This window comes from Coptis chinensis, chromosome 9 (assembly GCF_015680905.1).
Source record: "Coptis chinensis isolate HL-2020 chromosome 9, ASM1568090v1, whole genome shotgun sequence".
In the NCBI taxonomy this organism is placed as follows: domain Eukaryota; kingdom Viridiplantae; phylum Streptophyta; class Magnoliopsida; order Ranunculales; family Ranunculaceae; genus Coptis; species Coptis chinensis.
In genome coordinates this window covers 32427648-32443727 of record NC_141464.1, presented here as the reverse complement: position 1 = coordinate 32443727, position 16080 = coordinate 32427648, and the positions used below count along the sequence as shown (strand labels likewise).

Genomic DNA, 16080 nt, shown 5'->3' with positions numbered 1-16080 from the left:
TATTATAACTACCTTGACCTTGTGCTTGACCTTGTCGAGGTTGCACTTGGTTGTTATAATTATTAAAATTACCCTGACCCTGTCCTTGTCGTGGTGGAGCTTGGTGAAAACTGTGCGTTGACCTAAAATATTGATTATTGTACCCTGGAGGTGTGACGTATTGGTTATTTCTCCAACCGAAGTTGGGATTTTGTCTCCAAGGGGCGTTAGGTTCACTATTAATGGAACAAGCCCGTTCATAGGCTATAGGACAAATGGAAGTCGGGATGCTCAAGGCTCCAACAGAAACTACATGGATTTGAATTTACATTCATGACGGGGATAGGCTTTTGTTGAACAGAAATGGCCTCTACCTTTTTAGTGAGTGATTCAATTAGAGTTTTAAGCTCGGGATCGTGTTTAATTTCAAACATCCCGGCGCCTTAATCAGATTTGATGAACTAGCGGAGCGGTGGATATCATCACTACCCCCCCAGTTGTTATTTCGCTTAGTTTGATCCTCTAAAAATTTATAAGCCTCCGAGTCTCCTTTGCTTAAGAAACTACCCCCATTCATTATGTCTAGGACTTCTTTATGGTGGTGTAGAAGTCCTTTGAAAAAGGCACGAACTAACGTGTCTTTTGCTAAGTTATGATGTGGACACTCTATAAGGAGATCGGTGAAACGATTCCAAGCCTCTGAAAATGATTCATGATTTTTTTGTCGAAAAAAATGAATCTTGGAAAGCATCTCATCCGTCTTTAGGGGGTGGGTAAAATGTTCCATAAACACCGAACAAGTTTAGCCCACGAGTCCACGTAATTAGGTGCTTGGGCGTTAACCAAGACGCCGCCTTTATCGGGCTAAGGTGAAAGGGAATACCCTTAGTTTAATTTGTTCCGCACCAACCGTAGGATGGTGTAATGTTGTTAGGACTTGTTCAATCCTACGCGTAAGTGATGATAAGGTTTTCATGGTCTAATCCATGAAAAAGCGGGTAACAAATTAAAATATTTGGGGATTCGAAATCCCCAATCGGTCCGCTAGAACGATGCAAGATTTGGGGCTATAGCTCAAGGCTTTATAAAAGTCCGAGAGAGGAGTCTCTCCTTCGTCGGGCATTATGTCAGGTGGTGTGTGTGAAATAATAGCTAGAGGTGTAGTGGGTGGTATACTAGATAGACTTGTTTGTTGACGTTGTTGTGTAATTACGTTCGGTGTTTTTGTTCGGCCAGACCTTAATCTCATACAAGGCTAAGACCAATTTTAGCTAAACACATCAACACTCCAAACTATTCTGATATACTAGTATAAATATCTAACAGAAGAAGCGAGGTGTGGAAGAAAGGAATACTTGATTGCGTCCTTGCTTCGCTTATGAATAACGTCTTGTTTACGCGTGTTCAGTGTATATAACAAGTTAGAACACTGAAAAACTTGAAAAATCAAAATTCGAATCAAAACTGTAGAAATCCGGAAAACTCTAGCTTAGGGCGCGGGTGTGCTCACTTAGGGCGCGGTCGCGCTCCTTGTAACTTGAAGTGACAGTGTTTTAGGGCGGGTCGCGCTCAGTGTTATAGTCTTTTGGGCGCAGGTGCGCTCGGTTAGGGCGCGGTCGCGCTCGGTGTATATTTTTGCGGAACTTTCCAATGCTGACTCAGAAAACCACAATATGAATCAAACAAGGGTGGGTGGGTTTAATGGGACTTTAAGAAAAGTACTTGTACTACAAAAACAATGCGAAAGTGAAACTAAGATGGCAGCGGCGCCATTTGATAAACATAAAATTGATACTTTACCTACGAAATGAACAATGAAACTCAAAACGTAAGTAAACTAAAACTATCTTACGTGTCTATATTTTATCAAAGATTCTACTCTCAATCCTATGAGATATAGTGGAGTAGGAAGTTCGTTCCACTCTTAGTCCTTCCGCATGCTGTGTTCTCTACGTATAAGTGCTCTTAACTCTAAAGTCTAATGAGAGATTTACGAAGTGGCAACTTCACTACGATGGAACTACCCACAAGATGCAACTAGTCGACTATCAGAACAACTATGGGAATGCTAAGTTGATTCTATGATAAGGAGTTATAGAGGGATTGATTCCACCTTAACTCGACTTAATCCTACTAACGACGAATTGTCATAATCCGAATTAAACTGCTTCGTAGAAAAATATGGTTACTCCTAATCCCTAATTACATATGGCATTTCTACCAATTTATAACTAGTATGTGAACGATTAAACTCATTCTCATGGTGAACTAATCGTTTCTAGAGTGGAAAGGAATTTACGCCGACTCTACGATAATCAGAATCAAGCTTTCATCAAGGCTTTTCAACCCCCTCAATGGAGGTTTAGCCGAGAATCATCACGCTATCATTCCCAATGGAATTCAAACAAGACATGATATAAAGGTTGAAACTTTGCTTGTTTAAACCCAATTCAAAACTACTAATGCAATAATTGAATTAAACTAATAATGGCAATTACTTGAATCTACGAATTGAAACTAAACAATTAATGGAAATGAAACTAACTTATGGAGAACACTATTTTATTAATCTAATGAATAATAAAACAATGATTCAAATACTAAATTAATAATCTAACTAATCTAAGTCTAGCTATCTACATAATAAGGGAAATTAGATCTAAACAATTGTAAATGACAAGAATCGAAATTGACAAATAGCTATTTTATTTATCAAACTAATTAAGAATAATGATTCTAAGAGTTTAATCTGAAACAAGAATTGAATATAAACTAAACTTAATTTAATTAAATAAAAACTAGATCTATAATTATCTATTGTTTTAGGTCTAACTAGCTACCATTCACTATCTACCATTAACAAAGAGCTAAGCTTTGGTTTTTATATGTTCAGATCCAAAAATCGTGCATGGGCTTGGAGCCATGTTTTGGGCCAGAGAATCAGGCCCAAAACCCAATTCTTTCAGTCCAAAAAGGCCTCTTCAGCTGCAGTTGGCTTCAACAGACTTTTCGTCCACTTCTGCTCTTCTGATTGGATCAAGGCTTATACCATTGGACAACTCTTTCCGAGCTGGTCGTTTTGACATAAGGTAGGCCCCATTCCGAGGTCTGAGTCCAAAGATACGGCCTTCGGAAGTTCTGCTGACTTGTGTGTTATTTCTGCCTGCGTTGACTTTTCAGCTTTTGACCGGGCTTTAAAAAGGCTTTGTCTTCTTGAATCTTGGCCTTTAATCACGGAACTCCTTAGTAACCGACCTTTGCTCCTTTATCTCGCTAAAGTGGCACATTTCTGCACATAATGGACTTTGAAGCCTGAAATGCATAAAAACACGTAATCAGTGTTAACTCTTAATTATTACTCACATAATTGGTCTAATAGTATGACTGCTACAGGGTTAAAACTACAGTTTTGGGCTCTTATCAGCATCCATGGTGCATTTGGTACATTGAAAGCACAAACTTCTTTTGGTTGAAGTGATGCTATGTTGTTAAGCAAGGGACAATGGGTAGATATGTGATTTAAATTGAAATAGAAAATTTATGGTGCTATATCTATGTTCATGACTGGTTGGGGAGTATGGTCTTTTGTTTGGTTGTGAGGGCATCTATTTTTCTTGTGAAGGTTTCAATTAGTGTTTTAATCTATAGATCGGATTTTATCTCAAAGATACCATTAGCTTTAGAGGTATTGGGCAGGGATGTTCTGGAATTGTTTGTGTCGCCCTAATGAGTACTCTTTTCTGCTTGGTCTTCAAGAAAGGTTATAGCTTTTGTAGCACCTTTATCTAAAAAGTTTCCATTACTCATGATATCTAGTGTAACTTTGTGTTCTTGGAGAAGACCTTTGAAAAAACATTGGACAAGAGTGGATTTTTCTAGTTTATGGTGAGGACATGAATGGAACAGGTCAGAGAATCTATCCCATGCTTTGGAGAATGTCTCACTCGGACTCTGTCTAAAGAACTGTATCTTGCTTACTATCTCATATGTTTTCTTCAGTGGAAAGTACTTCTTCATGAAGGAGAACACTAACTTTTCCCATGTATCGAAATAATCGGGCTTCTGAGATAGAAGCCATGTGTGGCTTTTACCAACTAGAGTGAAGGTAAACACTCTTAGTTTAACCTAAACATCATAAATGCCTAGATGATTGAAAGTACTGCATACCTCATGTATCCGACTTAGGTGTTCGTATGGTAACTCGTGCTCGAAACCGTGAAAGACAGGTAAGAGATTAAATAGGTTTGGTGGGATGCGCAAATTGCTATTGAGCTGTGTGAGTCGTATACAAGATGGAGGGCTATCTTATAATGGTGTGTGGAAACTAGAGAGAGGCTCTTCAGCTAGAACTAACTCATCCGCCATCTTAGCAGTTGGGGGATGAGAAATAGGAGTATGTCGAGATCGACGTGCTCTCTTATGTGGGTAAGTTTTAAACGTGCTAAGCTTTTGATTGCCTGAGCGTAGTCTCATCCATGATTGCGAGACTATTTAGAATCTACTTATACGCGCACACAAATGTATTGGATACTCAAACAGAGAAATTCATTTGTAGCTTTGAAGTTTATTGAAAAGTTTGCATCCAATGTCTATAGATTAGAAACTATGCTCTGTTTGAATATAACAGTGGGCGCGAAACTGGGTTTTGGAAACTACACACGTCAAGAGAGAAGATCGCTACTTCACCATATGGTGTGCCACTAAGAATCTCACTCACAGTGAATCTAATGGAGGGAGAAAGTAAGGTGGTTGGTCCACTAGAATCTGGTTGTTCACTACTCTCTTTGTTCGTGCTAGATGTTTGTCTTGATGGATGTGACTAGATTGGCTCTGCTTGATTGATTTTAAGTTTTAATTAAGTCTATGTATCAATTTGAGCAATCAACATCCATTCTAAGTGGGGCTTAATCCCGTTTTTGTTCTTTAAGGGCTCGGGTTTAGCTTTAGTGTTAATTGTAAAGACAAGACTGAATCAGAAATCACACAATCGTGCACGCATGCTTAGTAACATACAAGTATCCTCTTACACTTTGTAGTGAGGAGGTTTAGAAATTACCTCCCAAGGTGTGCGTACATGACCCTTGGGGTGAAGGTGACGTGGTGGGGTTGACGAAGTGTTTGGAGTCTGGCGTGTCAACCCACCATTCGAGCGTTTCCTTATGGTTACAAGTTCAATATATCTATGACCCACAAGTCGGGTCAAAATGTGGCAAAGTCAATAAGATACAATTGGTTGCCTTCGTGGGCTTAAAACTATGAAAGCAGTAAGCACGAAAAGTAACTACGTTTAGCTATTTAACTATTCACTAATGATTAATTAAACGAAATGTGTAAAAGCTTAGGGGGTGTTTGGATCCTATTTATTTATTGCTAAAAAGTGTTTATTAGTGAAAAAATATTTTTTGAAAAAATAAATGTGTTTGGTTTCTATTTAAAAAAAAATAGTTTTTCATCCAAAAAACACTTTTTGGTCCCAAAAACTTGTTTTATGATAATTAGGTAAAACTTGTTTTGTAAGTTAAAAAACTATTTTTCTTTGAAGGAAACACTTTTGGAGCTAAAGGCAAATGAACTCCCCGGATGTTTTAGACTTTAGTGATTTATGCCACGATATGCCAAAATATATCGAGAAACATAGTGTGAAATCTGATTTGATAAAATAGCTTTTAAGAAAAGTCACAACCAAACATGTTTATTGAAAAACTGTTTTTAGAATAAATACTTTTTCATAAAAGTGTTTTTTAAGAAAAAATACTTTTTTGAAAAAATGAGAACCAAACACCCACTTAGCTTTTACACTACTTGAGTTGGGTTGAGATACGCGAGCATGATATTACACTACTCGCCTCGCACATCCAACCGGTCCAATTGGTTGAATCCCCAACTCTTGGTAAGTAAACTTAAGGGTTAATTAGACTTACCCCCCATTACTAGTTGTAATTAGTGTTACACCCCAAATTTTCAAAAATATTAGTGATACCCCCCCCCCCCATTTGTAGGATCCAACGGTCAGATTTTTTCATCTGAAAAAAAAATCATCTCGTAGCCGTTGGATCTTGCAATTGGGGGGGTATCACTAATATTTTTGAAAATAGGAGGGGGGTAACACTAATTACAACAATTAATGGGGGGTAACCTTAAACTTAAACCAAAAGAGTAAACTTTCAAACTTAACTATTTTGTAGTTATCCTAATTAATTTTTTTGTATTTTGACTTAACTATATGGTATTATCTTAAGCTAACATGTATAAACAACAATTAATAGAAAATAAAACCTAAACATGCTACTAAACTAATTTTAATGTTTAAACTTGCTGATGGATTACTAATTCATATAAATTAATAAAAAAATTTAATTTTGAAATTCCTTTTTTAATTGAATTTTTGGTTTTGAAAACTCAAAACTTTGCAAATCTATCTATTTTTTATCTACTCACAGTTGAATTAAAATAACTATGGGGAATTAAAGCTAACTTACATACAAAGATTCTGACCCAATAGAATCTTCGTTGGAGAAAAGTGACGTGTAGCGTGGGTTTGACAGATGCAGGCACAGCAAGGACGTGAACGGGCGCGGCTAAGGCACAGGTGCTGGGTTGGCTGGCGTGCCGCGGGTCGATCATCACCGTTTTTTCTCGTTTTTCTCCAACAGTCTCCGGTGAACCGTCTCATGCTAATCTCGGGCTCCGTTTGCTTAGAAATTTACTGGAAGCACACGAAAAAGAAACATCAGTAACGAAAATAAAGAAAAAAAAAACTTAAAAACTTGAAAATGAGATTGAGAAAAAGAGTTCAAAGAGTGATTTTTGGTTCCATCTTCCTCCTTGTGCTTAGATCCCCGGCAGCGACGCCATTTAATCTTTGTGTTAGTGGGGTATTGAGTGTGTTGTTCATCTTAGATCATTTGTTAGGAGGAAAGGGTTTAATGGTTGGAAAACCTCTTTTCTAAACTTTTTAATCTTTCTTTAACTTGTTCTTGATGTTTAAATGGTGGAAAACACTAGTTCTTGCATAAATAAAATTGTTGATTTAATAGAGAAAACATGTATGGAAATGGTTTAGTTGGGATAGCTTGCTCACAAAGTTATACTCATTTGAACATGCCAAATGAGTATGACTAGTGTTTTGGGGTTTTTATGCAAAATTAGAAGAAGTAATGAGGTAGAAGACAAGGTTGAAAACTTTGTATTGAAAACAATAACTTGATTCATCAACTTTTTTTTTTTTGCTAAAAGGTAATTGATTAAATGAATAAAAGGTTACAAGAAAAAAGAATATGAAGTGGTAAGAACTGTTTAGTATGGGTATCATCACTTGTGTACCCGCCTATTGCATCCAACATTTAACTTATGAATCGGAAGTAAGTAGTAAAATGCTTCTCCAAATTTCTCACAAAAGGAGGTTTATTGTCCTACCATTTACTTTCTCCATTTTGCAATGCTGCACCATGTCTCACATAGCTATCCGCACCTGAGTTTGTTTCTCTCCATATAGCTGTTACATTGATCCATGATGCTTTCTCTCTAAGTTGCTTCCATTTTGTTCTTACCCTCCAATGCACTGTGTCATCCTGAAAAGCTTTGACGACCGATGAAGAGTCTAATTCCACCCCAAATATATCTCTAATCCCGATCCAGTGCCCTATGAATTCCTTTTATAATAGCAAAAGTTTATGCCATATAGTTAGTTGATACCCCAAGTCCTCCTGCTGCTGCCCCCAAAATGTTACCCATGTAATCCCGAAGAATCACTCCCCAACCAGCCATGCCTGGGTTTCCACGTGAACTTCCATCCACATTAATTTTTATGATGTCAAGAGGTGGGAGAAGCCAGTAACATTCCAGAATTTTTGGTGCTCTTCTTAGTTTGTGTTGGAGATTGAATGTGTTAAGAATTTTCATATCTGTCACTGTGTTGTTCATGGTACCTGATGATTTGTGGTATGCTCTGATGATTCATCAACTAAAGCTTGAAGAACATGAAAATAAAAACAAGTAAATAACAAATTAAACTATGAATTAAAACATATTAACTTACACCTAATGACCAAAGATTAATTCTAGGGTAAGGTTCTCTCTCCTGTCATTTTGGTTTATATACTTCACCAATTACATATTACAACTTTGCGTTCACCCTTTAGTAATAAGACGCCTCATTAGAGTTTTGGTATATTCTTGAACAAGCATGCTTATGATGTCAACTTTTGAGTTGAGGACATAATCTTTGGTCTTTGTGAGTTAAGGACTTGATCATTTGTCTTTTGATTTTGAGTCCCTAACTGTTGACCGTTAACTAACCTTGACTTTTCAACACTTTTTCTTCTAAGTTGAAATCTTCCCAAGCAGTGTCGATAGCAATCCTTTACGTGCTAAAATGCACGTTTTAGGATTATATGTCCTAAATGACATGTATCCTGCAAAAGGTAGCAAAAGTTATAAGTTGTCTGTTCATTAAGCATACGAATGGCATAATTGAAGCATTGTAAAGGTAATTAAATGCACATTTGGGGACAGATCAAATTCCAACTTTGTGTTATGGCAAAATAGTTGACAATAGAGTAATCTTACTTGAAGATCCTGCACCTATAAAGATACCAGTTACAGTACAAATTTTACCATAACCAGAATCTGAAAAACAGATACCTCCAATTGTTTCTATATATATTCCAGTTCTTAAACCATCAACTCACGCACATGACCCAGTTATGAAATATAAACCAATGGAACCTTTCCCAGCACACTTGATGACACCCAAGGATGATGAAATTTTTGATGAAATCAGAGAAACATTCAAGAATCTAACCATAAATCTACCATTTGTAGATGGCATCAAGCATTTACCCAAATATACCAAATTTCTCAAGGATATGTGCACCAACAAAGGAACTAACATTCCAAAAGATGTCTTTCTTACAGAACAATTTCCATCCCTCACATAAACCAATGGAATCGTCAAGTATAAAGATCCTGGTCGTCCTGCCGTTCCTTGCACTATAGGAGATAAGTACATAGCTACTGCTTTGCTCGATCTTAGAGCAAGTCTTAACCTCCTTCCTTACTATCTATTCAAATAACTCGGTTTCCATAAGCTTACTCCTATAACTATGACATTACAATTAGCCAATCGTTCCATTAAATACCCAAAAGGCATAGTTGGAAAAGTTCTTGTCAAAGTAAAAGATTTTTACTACCCTATCGATTTCATCATCCTCGACACCGAAGTAGCTCATGATTCCATACCTATTATTCTAGGGCATCATTTTTTGGCAACAGCCAATGCCCTTATCAATTGCCATAATGGATCTATGACTATGTCTTTCAGAAATCTTTCAGTGGAAGTTAATGTTTTTAAGATGATGAAGCAACAAATGGAAGAGGAATTATATGGAGAAGGGAGTATGATAGAAAATGTTGTCCAAGAATATTGTGACAAAACTTTCCCAGAAAATGAAGTGCATCAATTCCTATCCTTTGGATACTCTAATTTCGACATATATCATTATATGGAAGATACCAGTAACAACTTGGCATCTGTTCCCTTATACAATTCAAATGATGATCTACCTAGACATGAAGAGAACTCACCAGCCCAAGTGTTTACTGTGGAAGAACAAAACCCTGTGGAAACCTCGTTACCCAAATCACCTACATATGACCTTAAAACTCTCCCTCTTGACTTAAAATATATTTATCTTGATTCTGATGGAACCCATTCCATCATCATCTCATCCCAGTTAGCAAAAAAGGAAGAAGAGCGTTTGATTATCGTAATTCAAGAACATCGCTCTACAATTGGTTGGTCTCTTGATGATATAAAAGGAATTGATCCAAAGATTTGCACACACCGGATTCATCTGGAAGAGAATTCTAAGACAACTAGATAACCACAGTGTTGATTAAATCCAACTATAAAAGAAGTAGTGCGAGAAAAGATCTTATGATTACTGGATGCCGAAATCATTTATCCCATATCTGACAGCGAATGGGTTAGCCCTATTCATGTAGTACCAAAGAAATATGGGATTACAATGGTTCGTAATACGGATGGGGAGTTATTTCTAGCACGAGTCATGTGGAGGTTTTGTATTGATTACAGGAAGTTGAATGCTATCACGAGTAAAGATCATTTTCCTTTGTCTTTTGTTGATCAGATGCTTTAACGCCTAGCAGGACACACATTATTTTTTTCTTGGATGGATATTGATATCTAAGTTTTGATAAGGTATAAAAATAGTGTTTCTACAGTACTAAATCATGTTTATCAATCAATAATAATACTCTCTAAACATGTTGATATAGAGGAGTAGTCGTGTTCGATCCACTCTTGCTTGCACGTACTTGAATACTTGTCTAGAGTAAACTAACTATTGCACTAATGAGAGAGTAATAATATGCTATGAAAACAGTAAATATTTATGCTAAAATAGTGAATTGAATTAATGAGAGAGAGGTATTAGAGAAGGTTAATCCACCATGTGATTCAATTGACTATTAGTTTAGTCATCGAATCGTTTTTCTTGATCCCTAGCAAACAACCTACATCTCTATAGTCATTGTCATTATTTGACTAGCAAGAGAGATTAGCACCCCCACAAATCTCTTTGATGAGGTTTTAATATCTAGTTCTCCATTATGATCTCTATCTCTAGACACTTACAACGAAGAACTTGAAGTTATTTATGCAAAAATATAATAAACTAAGAACTAATCATTCTCACTTGGCTTCATAAACCCTCTCTAATGGAGATTTAGTCTTATTTCATCAGAATCATACTAACTAAACAATTAATAGAAGAAGACATAATTAATTAAAGATAATAATTGAAATTAACTAAAGGCTTTTATTGAACAAGGTTTAATGGAGGCTACACTACAAACTAATTAATTAACCCTAAACTAAACTAAAGAGGGAGAGAGAGAGAGAACCCTAATTACAACTAAACTAATAGGGGAGTAGCCCAATTTTGTTTAGCCTTAATCCTCTTTATATAGGAGAGGGTTAGGGTTACATTTTCGTGTATGGGCCAAAAAGGGAGACTTTGGGCCTCTAAGGTGAGCCCAAAGTCCATTAGGTTAAGTCTAAAGAGGCCACATCTATTGGAAATTACTTTAGTGCTTTTTTCATCCACTTTTACATCTCTGATTGGGTTAAAGCCAAATCCATTGGAAAGCTTATTCCGAGTCGGTCATTTTGACATAAAGTAGGCCCAATGCTGAGGCCCAAATCCAAAGATACGTTATTTTAAAGTTCTGATGGCTTTTTGTCCTTTTTCTACCCGAATTATCTTTGACTTCCCAGCTTTGACTGAGCTTGAAAAGGCTTTTTCTTCTTAATTCTTGAACTTTAAACATAGAACTCTTTTAGTAATTATCTTGACCCATTTTCCATGCAAAATAACGTCTTTAAGCACATAAACAACTTCAAGACTTGAAATACACGAAAACACGTAAACAATACTAAATATTATTTATTATAAACATAATTGGCCTAAATGTAATACTATTAAGGGGTTTAAACTATAGTTTTGGGTGCTTATCAACCACCCCCAAACAACATTTTGCTTGTCCTCAAGCAAAGATGAGAAATAAAAATAGATAAGTGGCAAAAAATGTGGTCCTAACTAATCTCGTTTCGCAGAGTGCGATTGCATTGACCATATGCCATAAGACCTTAAACCACTAGGAATTCCCTAGTGGATGAGTTATAGCCTCGTGAGAGTTTTCTAGAGAAGATACTCACAAACTTCATTTATACTACAACGACTAAATAATAAAAGTAATTGTCCCCTAATTTTATCTCAGAATCCATATATCTCACTAGCATTTAAACAAAGATTATCAATCTAACTCCTAAATTAATACATGCATAATAATCAAATCATCTTAAGATAAACAACTATATAATGAACTATACTATGAAATGCAATGGTAGATCCATTTCTAAAACTTTTGGGTAGCGTGCCTAAGTAAGTTATCATAAGAAATGTGTTAAGACACATAACACTCTAATTTTTCATTCCACTCAAGTTTGCTAACTCCAATGTGTAGTGGGCACACATTTCCTCACAATCTCAATGACAATCCAAGGAAGCCGAGGTCAATCAAACACATCTACAACTTACTATCACACCAACCTATTCCTAATTGAGTTAGAGGTCTTTATTAGGTGATACGGGGTTTAGGTGTTGGTTAAAGGAGGAAGGAAATGAATATTCAAAAAGACAAGTAGGAGATAATAGGGTTTTCAAAATATGTAACTAGAGAAAACCTTGTTCTTACTTTGCTTCTACACTTTGTTTCCATCCTTAGCCCTTTTGTTTTGACTTTTGACTCATTGATTCTGTTTTTTGGAGTTCTAACTTTTTATTTTATTTTTATTTTTCTTTCTCTTTTCTTTTTTTTTTTTTACTTCTTTTTCTTTTAAAGTAACTAACTAATTTTTCTTTACACAGGTTTTTCTCTTTTCTTTTCTTAACTCATCCTATTTCTCAGACTTATCTAGATAGGTAAGCTGATTTTATTTTTTTTATTTTGTTTTATTGGGTAAAGGATTTGTGGTTTGTGAAAAGGCTCAGTGGGGCGACTAGCAGAAAATATACTTAGGTCATAATTTCTAGCTATATCGATCCAAAGAGACCTAAATTCTCGCTTAGGATATGATATGGTGATCAAGCAAGTGGATGTGTGATTTCTCTACTTAGAATTTACTTCTCCCTTGTGTTATCACTCAGATATTTCAATCTTATGAGGCATTTTAGGCTAGATGCTCACAGGATATGTATTAAGTACTCTAACCTATGTCTCAGAAAAATATTGTCAAGTACAATCATAGATTCTCATGCAAGATGTTCGTTAAAAGATGCAATGACTATTACCTACATATTAATCTAAGTTTCAAAAATTAAATCCTAATTCAAGTACTATGTGAGATTTCTAGACCTAATATGTGCTTAAACATTTACAACATGTTTCTATACCATCCCCAAACAGAATCATGTTTTGTTCCCAAAGTATGGAATGAAAATGAAGGATAGAGAGTACCATAGAAACGTGCTTGTAAATGGGGGCACCTGAAAAAGAAGGTTAATCTATACTAATATAAAGAAATAAAAACTTACGCAACTCCTATATGAGTTCCACCCGTTATGGGGATAAAATGAAATAATAAATAGCACTTGGGATATAAGCGAACTCTAACAGAAATAAAATAATACCATAAGCTCACAAATCAAGCATGCACATATCGTGGCTCCAATAGGATTAGCTTCCAAAATTCTGTGAAATAGTGAAATTTTACGAAATTAAGGTACCTAATTACATTATGCATCCCAATTAAATCAACAAGGCCCATGGGTTATATTTCGATATTTATACATGCAATTTTAATATGTGATAAGAGCCCAAAACTGTAGTTTTAACCCCTTAACAATAATACTTTTAGACCAATTATGCGAGTAATGAATAAGAGTTAATACTGATTACGTGCTTTTATGTATTTCAGGCATTGAAGTTTTTTTTTTAAAAGATAAGCTAGGGTTAGGCTGACCCTCACCTGCATTAATTAACCATATCTTACATAGATAGTACCTCGTGCATCCTCCTCTATTAGTTTTTGCAATTCTCTATCTAAAGGAGGAATAAACACTGATAACTCATTACATAGAGATGGGTTTAGCCCAGCAAGTAAGTCTGCCGGCTGGTTAACTTCCCTAAATACATGCGAGAGAAGGAACAAAAGTAAAATGTTCAAAGAAATCTTTGATATCCGGGCTTCTATATCCACGCATGTCCATGGTGGTTTTGCTATCTTGTTGATGATGTTCACCTGGCGTCGCTGAATCTGATTCCACTTCCACCTTTTGGATTCCTATCTCATAGCATACCTCAAGCCCAATTCCTATCGCTTTCGGCTCCTGAAAAATCACCGCCTACTTATCTCCACTTCCCCGAGTAAGCTGCCCGACCGCTCCATCACTATCTGTGATGATCCCCCATGACCGACTCGGTCTCCGTTAATGCACCATCGATATTCAACTTTGCTATACCCCTGTTTTTGGTGGTGTCCAAATTTTGCACTCTTGCTTTTTCTGCACTTGAAACTTTATTTGTAACCCCAGCGATTGGCATAGATTCCTTGCTTCAGTGGATTTTGCAATTTCTTTAACTTGTGTCTGGATGTACGCCTTTGTCTCTCTAAGTAATCTCCTTAGCACCACTACAGCTGGTCTCTCATTGTTCTTGAATCTGCGCCCATTCCTTTCTTTCCAAATTCCCTCCACAGCCGCACAAATATAAACCTTGTAGACTTCAGCCACTACACTCGACCCTTTACATACTCTCAGCAGTGACGACCATTCTCTGTTCGAGCTTCTTCTGTCTGCCTTTATTCCCAGCGCATTCTTTATGCCTTCAATGATCTCACGTGAGTATGTGCACTCAAAGAAAAGGTGGTTAGAAAACTCTCTGCTCTGATTACATAAACATCAGGACGAGAAGGAGATGATTTTCTTGTATACTAACCTATCTTGCGTGGATAAACTGTTAGAGAACAGTTGCCAGGTAGTAAAGGACTGTCTTGGTATAACCAATCTACCCCAAACTAGCCTCTGCCATTTTACTTTATCACCTTTTCTTCTCAAGGCTTCATACGCGCTGTTCGATGTAAACTTGCCACTAGGGTGAGGTTTCCACACTACTCGGTCCTGATCAAGATGATTATTGATCCTTATGTTCAGAATGTCTTCTTGTAGCATATTGCATTGGATGTTCTGTACCACTTCGTTCCAACTTCCTTCTGATATGAGTTCATCCACTGTGGCGTTAATAGGAATTTGTAATTCAGCTACTGCCTGTGCATTGAGCAAGAGAGGACTACTATTGCACTAGATATTATGCCATAATAGCGTATCTCGTCCATTTGAGATAGAGTACAGGATTAGTTCACGCGCTTCTTTTCTTCTCTTTAGGATGTTCCTCCAAGACCATGAGCAGTCTTGTGGGATTGCCATTGTCCACAATAACTTGTTAGCCAACTGATTTTTCCACACCCAATCAACCCAAATACTACTCTCCTTGGCGCCTTTTGAATAGCGAGCCACAATAAGCACCTGTATTCCATACTTCCATATTCATGATACCCAACCCTCCTTCTTCTTTCGTCTTGTAGATAGTTCTGAGGCTCACTTGATGCACACATCTCTTGGTATCAGTTCCACTCCATAGAAAAGTTGCACATATCTTTTCCACGTTCTCTAGTACCATTTTTGGTAGGATGAAAGTTCTAGCCCAGTATATATGTAACGAGCTAAGCACTGATAAAATCAGTTGTAGTCTTCCTGCATGAGAGAGTAATTTTGCTTTCCAATCCTTGATTCTGCTTGTAACCTTATCTATCAGAGGCTGACATTCTTTGACACCAAGGCGAGCAGAGAATAGTGGAAGTCCTAGGTATCTTACTAGAGGAGTTACCAGTTCAATGCCTAGTATCTGAGCCAAATCCAAGGAGGCTTGTTGACTCATGGCACCAATCATAATAGTTGTCTTGTGTGAATTTATCTGTAGGCCAGTCGCTACACTGAATGCCAACAAACAATCTCTGAGAGAATGGATTGAATTCACTTCACCTTTGCAGAAAATTAGAACGTCATCAGCAAACGCCAGGTGTGTGAGCTGATTTCTCTTGCATTTAGAATGATATTAAATAAGTTTGTTTTCAATACTCACTCTAATCAGACAACCAAGAACTTCCATGATAAGCACAAACAAATATGGAGACATTGGGTCTCCCTGCCTTAAGCCTCTGCCTCTAGGAAAGAACCCTTCCGGCGAGCCATTTATGAGGACAGAATAAGAAGGTGAGCTGATGCACATTTAAATCCACGATATCATCTTCGGTGGAAACTGGTATCTATCTAGCATGTAAAGGATGGATTTCCAACTCACCATGTCATAAGCCTTTCTGATATCTAGTTTCACTGAGCATCTGGAGGTGTCGTGTCTTCTTTCATATCCTCTCAGAACTTCGTGCGACATGAGTATATTATCCTGTATTGATCTTTCGGGAATGAAAGCCGACTGGTTTTCGTATACTATCTCAGGCAT

At 36.8% G+C, this 16080-nt stretch overlaps 1 non-coding gene across 1 annotated transcript; it reads left to right on the top strand.

The window, feature by feature from the left end:
- The first annotated feature begins 626 nt into the window (after window positions 1-626).
- LOC147475595 (small nucleolar RNA R71) lies at window positions 627-730 on the top strand. The gene has a single exon (XR_015209991.1). It is a non-coding gene; the product is annotated as a small nucleolar RNA R71 (small nucleolar RNA).
- Window positions 731-16080: the final 15350 nt, after the last annotated feature.